This window comes from Protopterus annectens, chromosome 1.part0 (assembly GCF_019279795.1).
Source record: "Protopterus annectens isolate FY-2018-M chromosome 1.part0, PAN1.0, whole genome shotgun sequence".
Classification (NCBI taxonomy): domain Eukaryota; kingdom Metazoa; phylum Chordata; order Ceratodontiformes; family Protopteridae; genus Protopterus; species Protopterus annectens.
In genome coordinates, this window is record NC_056725.1 from 1387547470 (window position 1) to 1387562109 (window position 14640).

At 35.9% G+C, this 14640-nt stretch overlaps 1 protein-coding gene across 1 annotated transcript in view; it reads right to left on the minus strand.

The window, feature by feature from the left end:
• Positions 1-14640, minus strand: part of MDN1 (midasin AAA ATPase 1) — a 3484183-nt gene that overhangs the window by 965248 nt on the left and 2504295 nt on the right. The window lies entirely within an intron of this gene.

Here is a 14640-nt window from a genome sequence, read left to right on the forward strand (position 1 = left end):
AACATTTACAGCTACAATCAGGCAAACTGCATGTAAGATGATTATAAATACATTTCTGAACATTAGTACACTGCAATAGAACTAAACCTCTGCCACAGGCATTAGAACACTAAAAGGAACAGTGGTAGTCTACAGTTAGAGACATATGATGGAAAAGACAAATTTCATGAGAGAAATGTGGTAACTACTATATTTCTAGAAAAGCTCAATGAACTTGTCAAAGTGATCTCCACAGCAGTCATTTTAAGGTGCACCTTATTTCTATTAATTTCAAATGTCCAGAAAAAGAAACGGCAAGTTATATTTTTATTAATTTATTTTTGTAAATCAAAGCAGATGAAAAGTTTAGCAAGGTACAATATTGAAACTTACAAGATCTGTAGCTGCACATCATATAAGTTAAGGTTAAGCATTATAAAATAACAATTCTAGAGAATGTGCCTTCAAGATCAATGACAAACTCATTTGCACATGACTAGAAGCAGCCAAGATAATTAAACACCAGAAGGTGGAAAATTCAGTGAGGTTCCAAAGTGGATAGCCCGCTGGGATCTCTCACCACAAAATTTATACAGCTGAGAAGATGAAGGCACAAGTTAAAAAGCTTCAAATCAAAGTGTTCTTTCCCTTGTTGTTCCAAATTCTTGTAACCTCTTCTGATAAACCACAAAAGATAAAACTCAACTCCAGAGAAGTCCTCCTATTTTCCTCATGAAATATGCAATTCTGCTATACCCATAATTACACAATAAGATACCACAATGGTTACTCAATGTCACAGGATTATCAACTGAAAGTGAATCCTACTTGTTGGATGTCATCCTCAATCTAGTTTGACAAATTTCTAACATTGTTAAACAAATATGGAATGATCTTGTAGAACTAATCATAATTTTTACCTGCAAGACTGCAAGCAAGTATTTAATACTATATAATCTGATTAGAGAATTGATGTTAAATTTAACAATTATTGCTGTCAAATAAATATCCATCAAACAGTTGCCAACATCTGCCAAAAAACGAAGAAAATGTCCAACTCTTCAGCAAATCAAGTAAAATCAATTAAACAGCTGCAGGGAAAATTCTATTATAAACTTAGGTTAAGAACTTGCTATTCTACTGCGGTAGTATGCAGTTTCAGGAACTAAATATCCAGGCAGCTGATGTGCTGGAATAATTATGCAACCAGCTTACTGTACATTTTTTTATATTTTTCCCCCTAACAGATTTGTTTTTCAATTGAATTGTACAGGTTATAGGTCACATTAAAAGTGGGAAACATTTTGAAATGATTTATTGTGGTCTCATTTTTTATATCACAAAAACCTGGCATTTTAACAGGGGTATGTAAACTTTTTATATCTACTGTACACATTTCTTCTATCAGGTTTTTAAACTCTATTTTCTGTTTATCCCACCATCTAGCCCTTTCTGTAGAAATCTCAGTCTTCCCTAATAACGCTCAAACCATATGCAACACCCATTCCTTAAATTCCTCACTTTCTAACAAATCAGTAAAAGCGCCTCTGCCTCATTTTTACTTCATTACTCTGCATCGTATTTTACTAGTGCGTGATCTAAAGTATGCTTTGATGTGTGTCAAAGCTTTCAAGAAAATACAGACGGCGCCTACAAAATATAATTTCTCTCCACTCTATCCCATTTATTGTACCTTGGAGAATAATACGCAAATTGTTTCTACTACTGAATTCACATCTTCCATACCCAATACTGTCAATTCTGCAGAAATCTAACTTCTCTGATTATGTACGCCACCTGAACATATCCTCATTATTGTAGATCAGATTCCAATGCCCAACCATAAGATATCCTGCTGAAAGCTTATTTCTCCCAAAATTATTTCAAGATACATAACACATTTGAGTGAAATATAAATAAATGCCAGCATAAATATCCTCACCTGCCAACGTCTTACTACAACAAATATATTACTGTCTTTCCTCTTCTATTGGTACAGCAATCTGTATATTGCACCACTTTTCCCTTGTCTCTGATATTATGCTGATTTTCTACCATGAAATCATTTGTCAAATTCACATGCTCGTTTTAAACCAAATTTGTCTCCTGTAGCATTGCTAGATGAATCCTACACTTCTACCTATAACACAATACTCTGTTTCCCCGGGGCAGATTAGCCATTATGAATGACAGCTATTATCCCATCTTTAAACATGACATTTCTTTTGAATGTACATGTCCAACTTTTAGCTTACATGCAGACACTGTTTGACAGACTGATCTCTTACATAGTTGCTTCTTCTCATCTCCATTTAAACTCGTATCACATTTTTTCAAGCCTGTTTGCTTCAATGAAAACATTCAAACAAAAACTAAATAGATTTTCAGAACCATACATCCACCCAAAACTATGTATATTTTCAAAAAAGAAAAGAAGCAGTTGTCCCAAACTAATGGCTGGCCCTACAGACATTACCTATTCTAAAACTAAAGTTATCCATTCTATTTCAGCCTGTGCTCCCAACTTAAACGGATTCTTTTCTTTACTTATCGCCAAGCCTCTCCCGGACTTGATCTTGTTCACAACTGTGGACAGCCCTAAGAAAGTGCACTGGCTTCTTTTAAAATAAATACAGCGAGCACTGTTATATTACATGTATTACAGTACAATGACTTCTAGGGAAACAAAAGTACTTCTATAACTTCATGTCCCACAATTTCAAACTTCACTTTTCACTGAACTGCTTGCTAATGTATCTTTATATAGTAATAACATTGCATCTTCTACACTTCACTCAGCAGACAGTGTTTATAACTCTCATGATTGTTTGTATCTGCAGACTACTCTTTTCTAAGAGTAGATGGCAACAGAAAAATAGCTAGTGATTCTGCAGATGTATTAATAATCTTTGTACATTTTCCCCAGAACACACTGTTCAGACATCTCATGATTGCTTACACCTGTAGACTTGCCGCCAACTGAAAGTCTTTGCTAATGGAAGAATATCTAATGCATTTGCAAATACAAGGGAGAAGTACAATTTTCTATATCTTTCATTTTAACTTAATTTTCAAGTCCATTTGTTTACAAAATCCTTGTCTCTAGCTTAAATCAATGACATTACATTAGAAAGCTGCCTATTCCAAACAAAATAGAATTATCTTAATTCTACATATCATTTGATAACTGTACTTTTACAATCCCTACATCAGCAGCCGAAGTTCACAACATTATACATCTTTAACTTGCTTCTGTCAGGCCTTTTGCACCTTGTTAGAGTGTAAAGCTTGGATACCTTACAAAAAAGGTTACTTCATATCTTTAACAAACACAATCACGGATAAGACCCCCCACCTCACATTTAAAATATCCTTGACTGTAAACTATACAAAACTGCTGTATAATATAACATGTAATTTACATCATAAAATTTTAGACAAATATTAATTGAAAAATGTTTTAATTACAGCTACTTCTTCATTCTCTTTAGCATCCTTCTAAATATTAATGACAAAGGAGTGTATATGCTTTACAGTTAGCTCACCCATTTAACACATTCAACAAAATTCTAGCCTCTCTCAGACACATCTTGCAAGGCACATTTCACATGCCTATTGCTATATACAACAGGATTTATGCATTACAATCTCTCATTTATTCACTAATTTCAGTGTGTTGTTGGCCTTTTAAAGTGCTGAACTTCAAATAAATCTACTTTCAAGATCAGATTCTGTAAGTAGTTACCAGTGTTACCAAATGCAACTATCAATTCCCATGTGTTCCAAAATATGAGTCTTCTAGTCAGGTCCTGTCGTTTTTTTCTATTACTCAGTATCTTCTTTTGGAACAATGGAAAACATTTCATCGGCATTCTCTGTCTTTGGACTGCTACTATCAAGAAGAATGAGGTGCAGATTCCTCTACTCTACCAATGGTATGTTTTACTTCTTCTGAACATAATATTCAGAGTCTGGATATCAAGGAACAGCCAAAGTATGGACAGTATCCAACGTTGGGACATGTGGGCTACACGTGTTTGCAGACAATGCTGTCATCCTGTCCTCAAGCACAGTGTCACTACAAAGAATGAAGCACTCGAGATACAAACTGACTCATTTAAATCAGAAGTCATGGTTCTGAAAATGAAGAGTGGAGATTGTCTGCTGCAGGTGGGAGAGGATTAGCCTCTCAAGTGCAACAGTTTAAATAACTCAAGGTCTTATTCACAACTGTGGACAGTAGAGTTCAGAGGCAAAAGTACAGTTACTGTGCAAGAATGCAATGCTGGCACAAGGAATAATTCAAAGGGCAAAGTCTTGATTTAACAGTCTTCTCATCCTTACCAAGAAATAGTCACTTGAATTGATGACATCACAAAAACAGCAGAAAAATGAGTCTCCTTCACAGGTTTCTGGACTTCCTTTTTGTAACAGGGTAAGCAGCCTGGCAATCAGCAAGGATCTCTACATACAGCCAGTCATTTTGTGGGTTGACAACATTAAGCTGAAGTGGACTGAGTACCTAGTGAAGATGATTACCCAAAGTGTCTTCCACTGAAGCTTTAACAAAGACCACTGGAAGATATCTCTTGGCAAATTCACTATGCACTGGAGAAATATCACTCAGCCTGTCTGGAAATGCCCCAAAATCTCACAGGGTGAGCTGGGGACATGAAAGTCTGAGCTGCCCAATTCAGCTTGCTATCATTACATTCCAAAAGAATAAGCACTTACGAAACCCAAGTATGGGCTGGGAATGGTAAAAAAAATTAAACAAAAGTGATTCAATACTAGTTTAAGCATATAACTAAGTTGCAAAACATGGATTTAATAATTTGCCATATTCAGATTTTGCAACCAAGGAAAATCTACCCTACAAATACTAAGGAACTTTATTACATGCATTCTGGATGGGAAATCTACAAAAATCTCTATTTCGAAGTGCCATATATGGTACTTTAGAAGGTTCTTAAACACGAAGAATGAAATCTCTTTCCTAGAGTTTTGCACATGGTAGTATGGAATGGATATAGAAACTTTAAGCTAAAAACTGCAATGAAATTTATATTTTCTAAAATGTACCCTTGCCAGCCTACCTGCATCCTTGGGAATGGTCACCTGCAAACATAACACCACATTTACATTGATTATATGCATCCCATAGTGGATTTAGCACTTCTTACTATAATGAAAGTGTGCTGAAACTAGCCAGAAAGCAGGACTTACTACAAGCCAAAGCATCTTGCAATTAATCATTTCTAAAATACTGCACAACTGTGTTCCATCACAAATTAACCATAATACACAGTTTTAGTCAAAAATACACACAGTTTTATGATACATGATGAAGTGAGGAGCAAACTACTTGTGTGTTCTAAATGTAATATTATGATGTTGCACAAACACACAGAAAAGTTAAAAGGTGCAAAACAAAAATAAAAAATCATCTTTGCCATTTCCATTGACCAAAAACAAACCTCAGCATCTATGACAACACAGTATCAAATACTTAACAAAAACTCTTCACACCTACCATCTGCAGTTGCATATTTTTCTACTAAAGCAAGGATCTCCTGAAAAAGGTACATGTGCTAGAAGCAGTGTCTGCAATAAACTGCCTTTATAGCCTGTTAGTGGCAAATGCACATAATTAAGGTCCAAAGAGTTTGAAGTGTTTATTTAACAAAAGAGAATTGAACAGTCTTCCAACACCTCAGTCACGAATGAACTAGACAACCGACTTATGCAAAATGTTACAGAAAACTATAAAAACTATGAACTCCTGTAAGACAGATAAATGTTTTTGCCTTTCAAAATGCAACACACACACACAACCAACTTCACACCTGTTAAACCAGGACAGTAGAAAGCAAACACAATCTTAAACTAATGAAAATAAACCAGCATTTTTCAACATCATCAGTTAGTGAACAGATACTACAACTAGCAAACAGTAAGTGAACCATACTAACTCAAGAAAAAAGCACATATTAAATGGGTGCATACAGAACAGACATTAGACCAATTACACATGCCATATCCAGGTGACTCAAAAATTAGAAGATTAAATGATGCTGTACATTTTGTCATCAGCACAATAACCAAATAAAGTGGTTGCTGTGGTTATACTACCTTTAACAGCAACTAATCCAATCCTAGCCCCAAAGAACAGAAATACATGGTCAAACAGCAGGTGTGTGAGTGACCATAACTAGACAGAGAGGACTAATACGTACCTCACAGAATGGTGATACGGCATATCAGATCAAGAGTCAGAATGGTTTATATATATAAATATGACAAAGACCATTTGCTTAACAGCAAACAAACAGACCAGCACAAATGTGAGAGGAAATTTGACTTTATTACAAGTCAGATAACAGTCTACAGACCGGTTTCGGCTAAAAGCCTTTTTCAATGTTTAACACAGACTGTGATACACAAACCCCTATTTATAGGAAAATACAAACCCACACATTAATCAACCAATCAAAAAACCCTATTATAAAATGTTTGTTTAGGTCAGATGGAAAAAGACCACCCACAGTCTCACAATCCAGGCTTTCTCCTTTTTATTTAAAATATTGCACCAACCAGCTTTGCAATTTCTGTTACCACATATCCTGTCAATAATAATAAAATGAAATTGAGCAGATGGATGTTTGATAGTGTGCTTATATAGTGTAGTAGTAAGACTTTTGTTCCTAATATTACTAAAGTGTTCAGATGTGCATAATTTAATAGGTCTGGAAGTTTGACCTACATAAAATGCTGAACACATACATACAGCTAAATAAATTACCCAATCTGTACTACAATTCGCAAATATATTGATATTAAATAGATGTGGTGTGTTTTTGGTAGTAAATTCTTTAGTTTGAAATATGTGTTTGCAAAATGAACAGTGACCACAAGGGAAACGTCCAACAAGCTTATTATTTAATGTACCCGGAGTAAAATTTAAAAGTGGCATTTTCCGTTTGTAATGATTGAAATAGCCACCCAATGTTTTGCCTTTCCTTAAAGAAAAATTGCATTTGTCATCTAAAAGGAGACTCAATCATTCATCAGCTAATAAAATGTCCCAATGATGTTGCACCAGGTCCATAAAGCTGAAGGTATTTCGCCCATAACTTGTTATGAACCTAACAGGATGATCCAAATTCTTTTCATAATTTTGATATCTCAACACGTCAGTCCTATGTAACATCTTAACCGGATTCCTAGTCTGAACCAAATCTGATTTTGTGTAGCCACGTTAACAGAACCTAGATGTTAATTCCTTGTCCTGAAGTTGAAAATCCTCATCTGTGGAACACATTCTCCGAATCCTCATTTATTGGGACTTAGGGATGTTTCGAATAATATGTTTTGGATGACAGCTGGAGGCATGCACTATAGTACTGGCATGAAAGGATTTACGGTATAATGATGCAAGAGGTGTACCATTCAGTTGTCTGTTTACAAGGACATCAAGAAAAGAGATGGATTTCATGTCAAAATTCACAGTAAACTGAATACTCAAACTTATTTTCGTTGAAATTTTCAACAAATTCTTGTAGATATTGGACATCTGATTTCCAGACCAACTAACAATCATCCAAAAATCTCCTTCAAATATCTATTTCATTAAAAATATATTATAACTGTTGTCATATATAATAATTTGTTCCAAATATGCCATAAAAAGGTCGGCATAAATTGCCACAAAAAGAAGCACCCATAGCCATACCTTTGAGTTGTAGATAAGTACCATTAAAATAAAAAACATTCTTAGTGAGTACGTATTTGGCCAAACAGAGAAGGAACGTGTTGAACCCTGGACTATATAGTGGAATCTCCCATAACCAGTATTCCAATGCATTGAGACCCACCCAAGGTGGAATGCTGGCATAAAGCGATGTAACATCAAGTGTACACATAATCCAACCAGTGTCTAATTTTGTGGCTGATATGATGTTATGGAAAAAGACCACCCAGTTTCACAATCCCACCTGGCCTAAATAAACATTTATAATAGGATTTTCTGATTGGTTGATTAATTTGTGTGGGTTTGTATTTTCCTATAAATAGGGGTTTGTGCATCACAGTCTGGGTTAAACACTGAAAAAGGCTTTTAGCCTAAACCGGTCTGTAGACTATTATCTGACTTTGTAATAAAGTCAAATTTCCTCTCTCACGTTTCTGCCGGTCTGTTTGCCGTTTTGCCATTTGGTTTAGACCTCTGTACTTGCTGTCCTTGCAAAGTTTTGTTTCTGCCAAAACCATTTGCTTCCCATCAGGGTTATCTGTCCAGACCACACAAAGTAACCATTTGAAAGAAATATGTCATCAATTATATTTAACTACATCACCATTTCACTTAATCAACAAGGAAATATGCTTCATTTCATTGACACTCAATTTCATTGACAACATCATACACACTAAATATACCTGCAAAAGCTTTTCTGCAAAAGGGAATTCCCCCCTGCATTCCCCCTAACATAAATAAACCAACTCCACAGTTATACAAGCAAAGAGAAAACAGAATGCTCTTTACACACTAAATCATTGCTGAAACACATAATTAAACTTCCAGACACAGTGGAACAACATAACAAAGGGAATTATCATGCTACTGATCACGGCTAATTTGCATTTTAATTCCTATCCTCCAAAACCATACAAACATTCATTTTCTATACCATTTCATACTTTTTTAATGGAATAAAGGTCAATCAAATGTAATGTCAATCATGGTCAATCAAATGAGTTATCAATTTAATGAACCATCCTTTCTCTGTCGATAAAGTGAACTGACAATCAAATGAAAGCAACCCATCTCATCATACTAGCACCAAAATAAGCGAGTCCACTCAGATCACTTCACATGGAATAAATTATGGCAATATTATCCACAACTGATGAACAAACAAAATGCTGATGCTCTGGCATTCTAGGTGGAAGATGTGACAAAGAACCTACCAGAAAGTACAGTTGTGTAAAATCTTACCATAACAGTATGTGTCTTTCTCTTCACTGTTGCAGTATTCTTTATTAAAGGGATTTCCTGACTAGGGTAGCCCAATGTCCGGCCTGTATACCGAAGCCTTAGAATTTTAAGGACATCATACACCACACGCATGTTCCCTGCTCACTGGGTACGGCATAAAGGTGACATACAGACGTACATATCAGTGAAGTTGGAGGGACGCTATCTTAATTGCCTGAAAAAGACCACTTCCTAGGCAGATTATTATGCAAGTCAACAGTTCATTTAAAATTAATTCTGATCAGAAAAGCTCATCATATCAAATGGCTCAAATCTAACACACTGGGCAATGTAGGGGGCAAGACATCCTGCATCCCCTTAACTATAGGGGGCAAGACATCCTGCATCCCCTTAACTAACACCTAGCATGACCTACTGAAAGGATGGGCAACTTCTGAATAAGTTTACAGAGAAAAACAGACACAATGGTTCATATAAGTGGGTGCCAATTAAAGCAACCTGATGACAAACGAAAGCCAGTAAATTCATTGCAAATAAAAAAGTACATTTTCTTTAGTGCAGTGGCCTTTGACCACAGCATTTTCCAAAAGGTGATTAGCTATCACAATACAACTGGTGATTGATTTGTAGCCGCTCTCTTTTTGGTGAAAAGGTTTTCCTCAACTCATTAACCGGCTTTATGTGAAAGCCTGCACTGATGGTGCATATCTAAAGTGTGAAGGCGTCTCTTTTCTCTGGTATCTGCTCTGACAAAGAAAATGAGGAGGTAAATGTTTTTTGATCGGGGCAACTCAGAAACTACTTTCAGAAGTGGAAAATGTAGGTTTGCACTAAGGAATATCTAATCACATTACAAAAGGCCAAATATGGTTCCCTACACACAAAAGGTCTGCTGCATCAAGACTTAAAAAGTGCATGTGACAGCTGCCAAAAAAACAAAGACAAAGCTCAAAATTGCCAAACCAACAGGCAGCTTAAGTGGAGAAAAGAAAACCCTGCCAACCAAGTAGTTTAGGTCCTGTGGAAGTGAGGGGTTCTTCAAAGTGGGGTGTAGGTACCACACACACTAAGCAAATTAGTGATCTGGTCCCAGCTCTCTATCTTAACCTACAAAGGCTCATTAATGTGAGAAATATAAATCCTGGCATAATGACCTTGAAATACCTGAGCTCATATCAACTGGGTAAACTAAGCAACATCAACCAGCATCTCCTCCAAATTCAGAAACCAAAACTACCTGGTGGTCAACTACTGTACTCCTGGGTTATAGCTAAAACCTGGAATAGCCTTCCTCTAGTCATTTGCACCGCTCAATGCACTATTTCCTTCAAAGTAGCTCTACGCACTTCCTCCACTCTAATTGGATTTATAACTGCACCAAGCCTCCTCCTTCCATAACTTAGTTCTTAGTGCCTTCCTATTATTCTCATAACCTATTTCAACTCGCATTCTTCTCTTTTCCATCTCAAATACACTACCTCACTACACTCCCTCTCTGTTGCTCACCCCTTTACTATTAGCATCTTTCGCTCCTGTCCTCCATCTGCAATTCATTATTTACTTTCACCCTTCACATTTACTCTAATATTTATCAAATTCTTACCAGTGCTTTCTTACATCTTCCCACTTTTCCTCTTGTATACTATAACTCCTGTAACAAGGCTGCTATCAATGTTCATTGTATTTTTAAGTTTCTTTCCCTCCTATGATTGCTATGCATTTGATATTTACCCAAACTACAATGACAATCAGTAGTTGTACTATATTTTAATCAGTTATCTAGCTGTTTTATATATTCTATATGTGCTACTTTATCATAACATTTCCCTCTGTGCTTTGTACACTTTAAATGTTTTCTGTGGTGCTTTGTATTTTTCAAATGTTTTTTGTGGAGCTTTTCTCTCTGGGCCTCCACTGAAAACAGGTTCTGCTTGGCCCAGTGGACTTTCCCGGTAAACAAATGTCAATAAATGTTGTTGTTGTGTCACAGAAGATGCTCTGAGCCACCACCACAGTAGAAACAAATGTCAATAAATAAATTAAATAATGTTTAGGCTAATTAAGCTTCAGGAAAGCATGTGAATCACACTGGAGAACCTCTTTTCATCTGCCTATGTCTGTCTCATGGAAGGCTGGAAGGATTCCTAAAAGGCCTTTAGCACTTTTGAAACTCCTGCTGGAATGTTCAATGGAGTCAGAAGGTCGATGAAAGAATGCAGGTAATAAGATGGAGTTAGATGCTGACTTAACCATGAGGGACACCTCATCAGTGAACAGATGTAGGAAAATTTCCTGTATTGTCAGGAACTTGACAGCCTGACACCAAACCCTTTCAGGCCATCAGTGTTGAGGGGATCAGGGGGCTTGTCCCTTGCATTAAAAATGTATTCAATATTTTGAATTTTCAGTCTTTTTGGGATTCAGTCTTTTAATTTTCAGTCATTTGATAGTAAACCCTTTTAACATTTAAGTCCTAGGCAATACTGGCTGTAAAGATGCTGAACTTCAGGGTAAGGGAGTGTTATCACACCCCAAAATTGACTGACCTTGGATTTAAACTCCTAGAGTTATATGGGAGGGGGTGAAAACATGTGTTTCCTCTTTTAAAGCATCAACTTGTTACAGTAACACTAATGTCCTTGGGAGTATGTGCTACATTTGCACCCCTGACTTGTGTTGACACTGTGATAAAAATTGATATACTGAAGATTCAAATTTCTTCAGAATGGATATTTGACCCATAAGATAAAATGAAAAAGGCATTTTAAAATATGGCAGAAATGAGAAAGAAAAAAGAAAGCTATGAGGGGGATAAATATAGTAGGAATTATCAAAGGTTAAAAGATTGCAGATGAAGGGGAATCTTACAGAATAAGAACAGGTGGGATTGTTGAGTGCTAAAGGAAAAACATAAGAGTATTTGGATAATATCCACAAGTTTAGAAAGGCTGTTGTAGTGAAAGTAGTTTTAACATCTCAGTAACACCAAAAATATTAGCAGAAATACTTAGGCAACAGAACATAAGGGTGTTGTCAAATTTAGGAAGTCTGACTATAAAAATACCTGCAGACCCTGGGGAGGTATTAAAGACATTTTGGAAATTCTATGAGAATTTGTACAAAGCAGAGGAACAGGGAAACAAAGAAAAGATATAAATGGAAATATTTATTTATTGACATTTGTTGACATTTGTTGACTGGGAGAGTCCACTGAGCCAAAATTCCCATTTTCAGTGGAGGCCCGGGGAGAAAAGCTCCAAAAATTACAGACCATATTAAATTTCCATTTACACATTACAAATTGTATCAGTGTTACAAAAGAAAATGTAAAAAATAAAAAGCTCCAACAATTAGACATTCTGAAATTTCAGATCTGACATTAATTGTAGCAGTCTCACAAATGAAGAAAACATAGAAATAAGGCTGATATGCACCAAGTACAACTTTTTAATCAGTATGCCTTGGTCTAAAACAATTACGTACGAACATTACATGAAATATTTTATGGAGAGTAAAGTTAAACAGTAATAGAGGGAAAACAGATGTTTACAGAAACGAAAAAGACTGAGTTCTAAGAGGTAAAAAAGGAAATTGCTAGGGTAAAGCAGCAAAAGATAAGTTAAGGTGGTTTACTCATGATGGTACAGAACATACTTGGTTATTGAGGTATAGTCTCTTCAGTCCTGTTTTTAATGTTATTTTGAGTCTAGCTGAGTGATACAGTGAGGGAGGGCATTCCAATAGTTTAGCAACTGCATGGGAATAAAGGCGATGTCCATCTCTTTTGTTGGGTTTAGTTACAGTTAGTTGTTTTTTGGAAGGCCTAAGGTTACAATTTAGGGTGTAAGTTTGTATTATTGTTTGAAGAGATGGGCAGCAATTAGGGTTATAAAGCAATTTGTGGGTAACAGTAAGCTGGGTATATTGTAGGTAGTGGGGGAAATCAAGCCAGTTTATAGATTTTATGGCCATGCAGTGATCTGTGTGAGTTGGCATATTGGAGACAAACTTAGATATCTTATAGTAGCATGACTGTAATTTGTTCAAAAGAGGCATGTAGGTTAGTAAAGATGGGGCTACCATACATAAAAAGGAGAAGTAGACTGTTTGCTAGTGCTAATTTGGTGACTTTGTCCAAGTAGAGTTTGTGCCTACAGAGCTTTGCCAAGCTTAAAATGAGTCTTTTTGATTGTGCTATGTGATTTTCAAACTTAAGTTCATCATCAATAGTGATGCCAAGTAGTTCAGTGTTCTTTACAATTTCAATTTCTGTACTGTTTTGTGAGAAAATTTTAAAGTTTAGAAGGGGTTTGGACAGGAAGAGTAAAAGTTTGGATTTTTGGGAATTCAGTAACAGTTGTGCCTCGGTAAGCCAGGATTCAATGGCAGTAAATGCGTTTTGCATTAACTTTAGGAGATCTGAGCTGTAAATGGAAATATTTATGAAGACTTAAATATGCCAAGGATAGAGGAAGATGAGGATCAGGAATTAATTGCTAAGCTGGGAAAGGAAGACATAACGGTGATGTACAATCAAACAGGAAAGTCTCCAAAAACTGTCTGTATTCCTGTAGAAATTTGGAAGTTAGGAGAAAAAAAGTGACCAAGATCTTGAAGGTATTGTTTAACAATATATGAAAATGAGGGACAGTGCCAGCATCTTGAAGAAAGCTATGTTGACTGTACTACTCAAAGAGGACAAAGACCCTTAAACCCAACTTCATATTCGCCACTTTCAGATTTGAGTGTCTATATTTGCTAAAAGAATGGAAAAGAGGTTGACAAAATTGACAAATATGGATCAATGTTTTTTGGAGGGGAGGCAATCATGTGACATTAATAGAACAACAATGATGCAGAAGAGTGAAAGATCATCCCACTATTGCTGGTGGGTCTTGATACAGATAAGGCATTCTACAGAGTTATCTGGGATTTTATAAGTAGGGAAATATCAACGTCTGTTCTTACTGAGACAAGAATCAAAGTGAGAGGGTTCCTCTCTGACAAGCTGTGTTTAAACAGAGGAACCAGGCAAGGTTGCCCTCTTTCATCTTTACTATTTGTCTTGCAATTAGATCACTGGTAAAGAAATTAAGAGACTCACAAATTCAAGGGTATAACTGGTATGGTACTAGAGAATTAGCCTTATTTGCAGACATTATTTTGTTCTTGATAAATCCAGAATAAGATATTTCAGTGTTGTAGGACATTATGAGACAGTTTCAGTTTTTTTTTGGAATATAAAAATAAATGAAGATAAAACAATGGCTACAGCGGTAAACTATGGTGTCACGCATAAATTGTTTCAGCAAAACCCTTACTTATGGGGACATAACAAGATGAAGTATTTAGGTATTTGGATTAAAAGGGATTCTATTAAGGCATCTTAAGATATGTAAAGAACATACAAAAACTGAGATGATGGAAGGTCTTGATTATGGATAAGGATAGTAAGTTACAAGAAATAAAAACGTCTCTTTTTTAATGTTATATGTACATCAGACATTTTATCAACACAGTAGAAGATGTGGATCACAATTAAGAACTGAAGGAATATTTAGGGGGGCACAAGAGTTAAGTGGGACAAGCTGTTACTTCCACACAAAGTGGTTTAGGATTATCACATCTGAAGGCATACTTTAGAGCTACACAGTTTTAAGACTCCT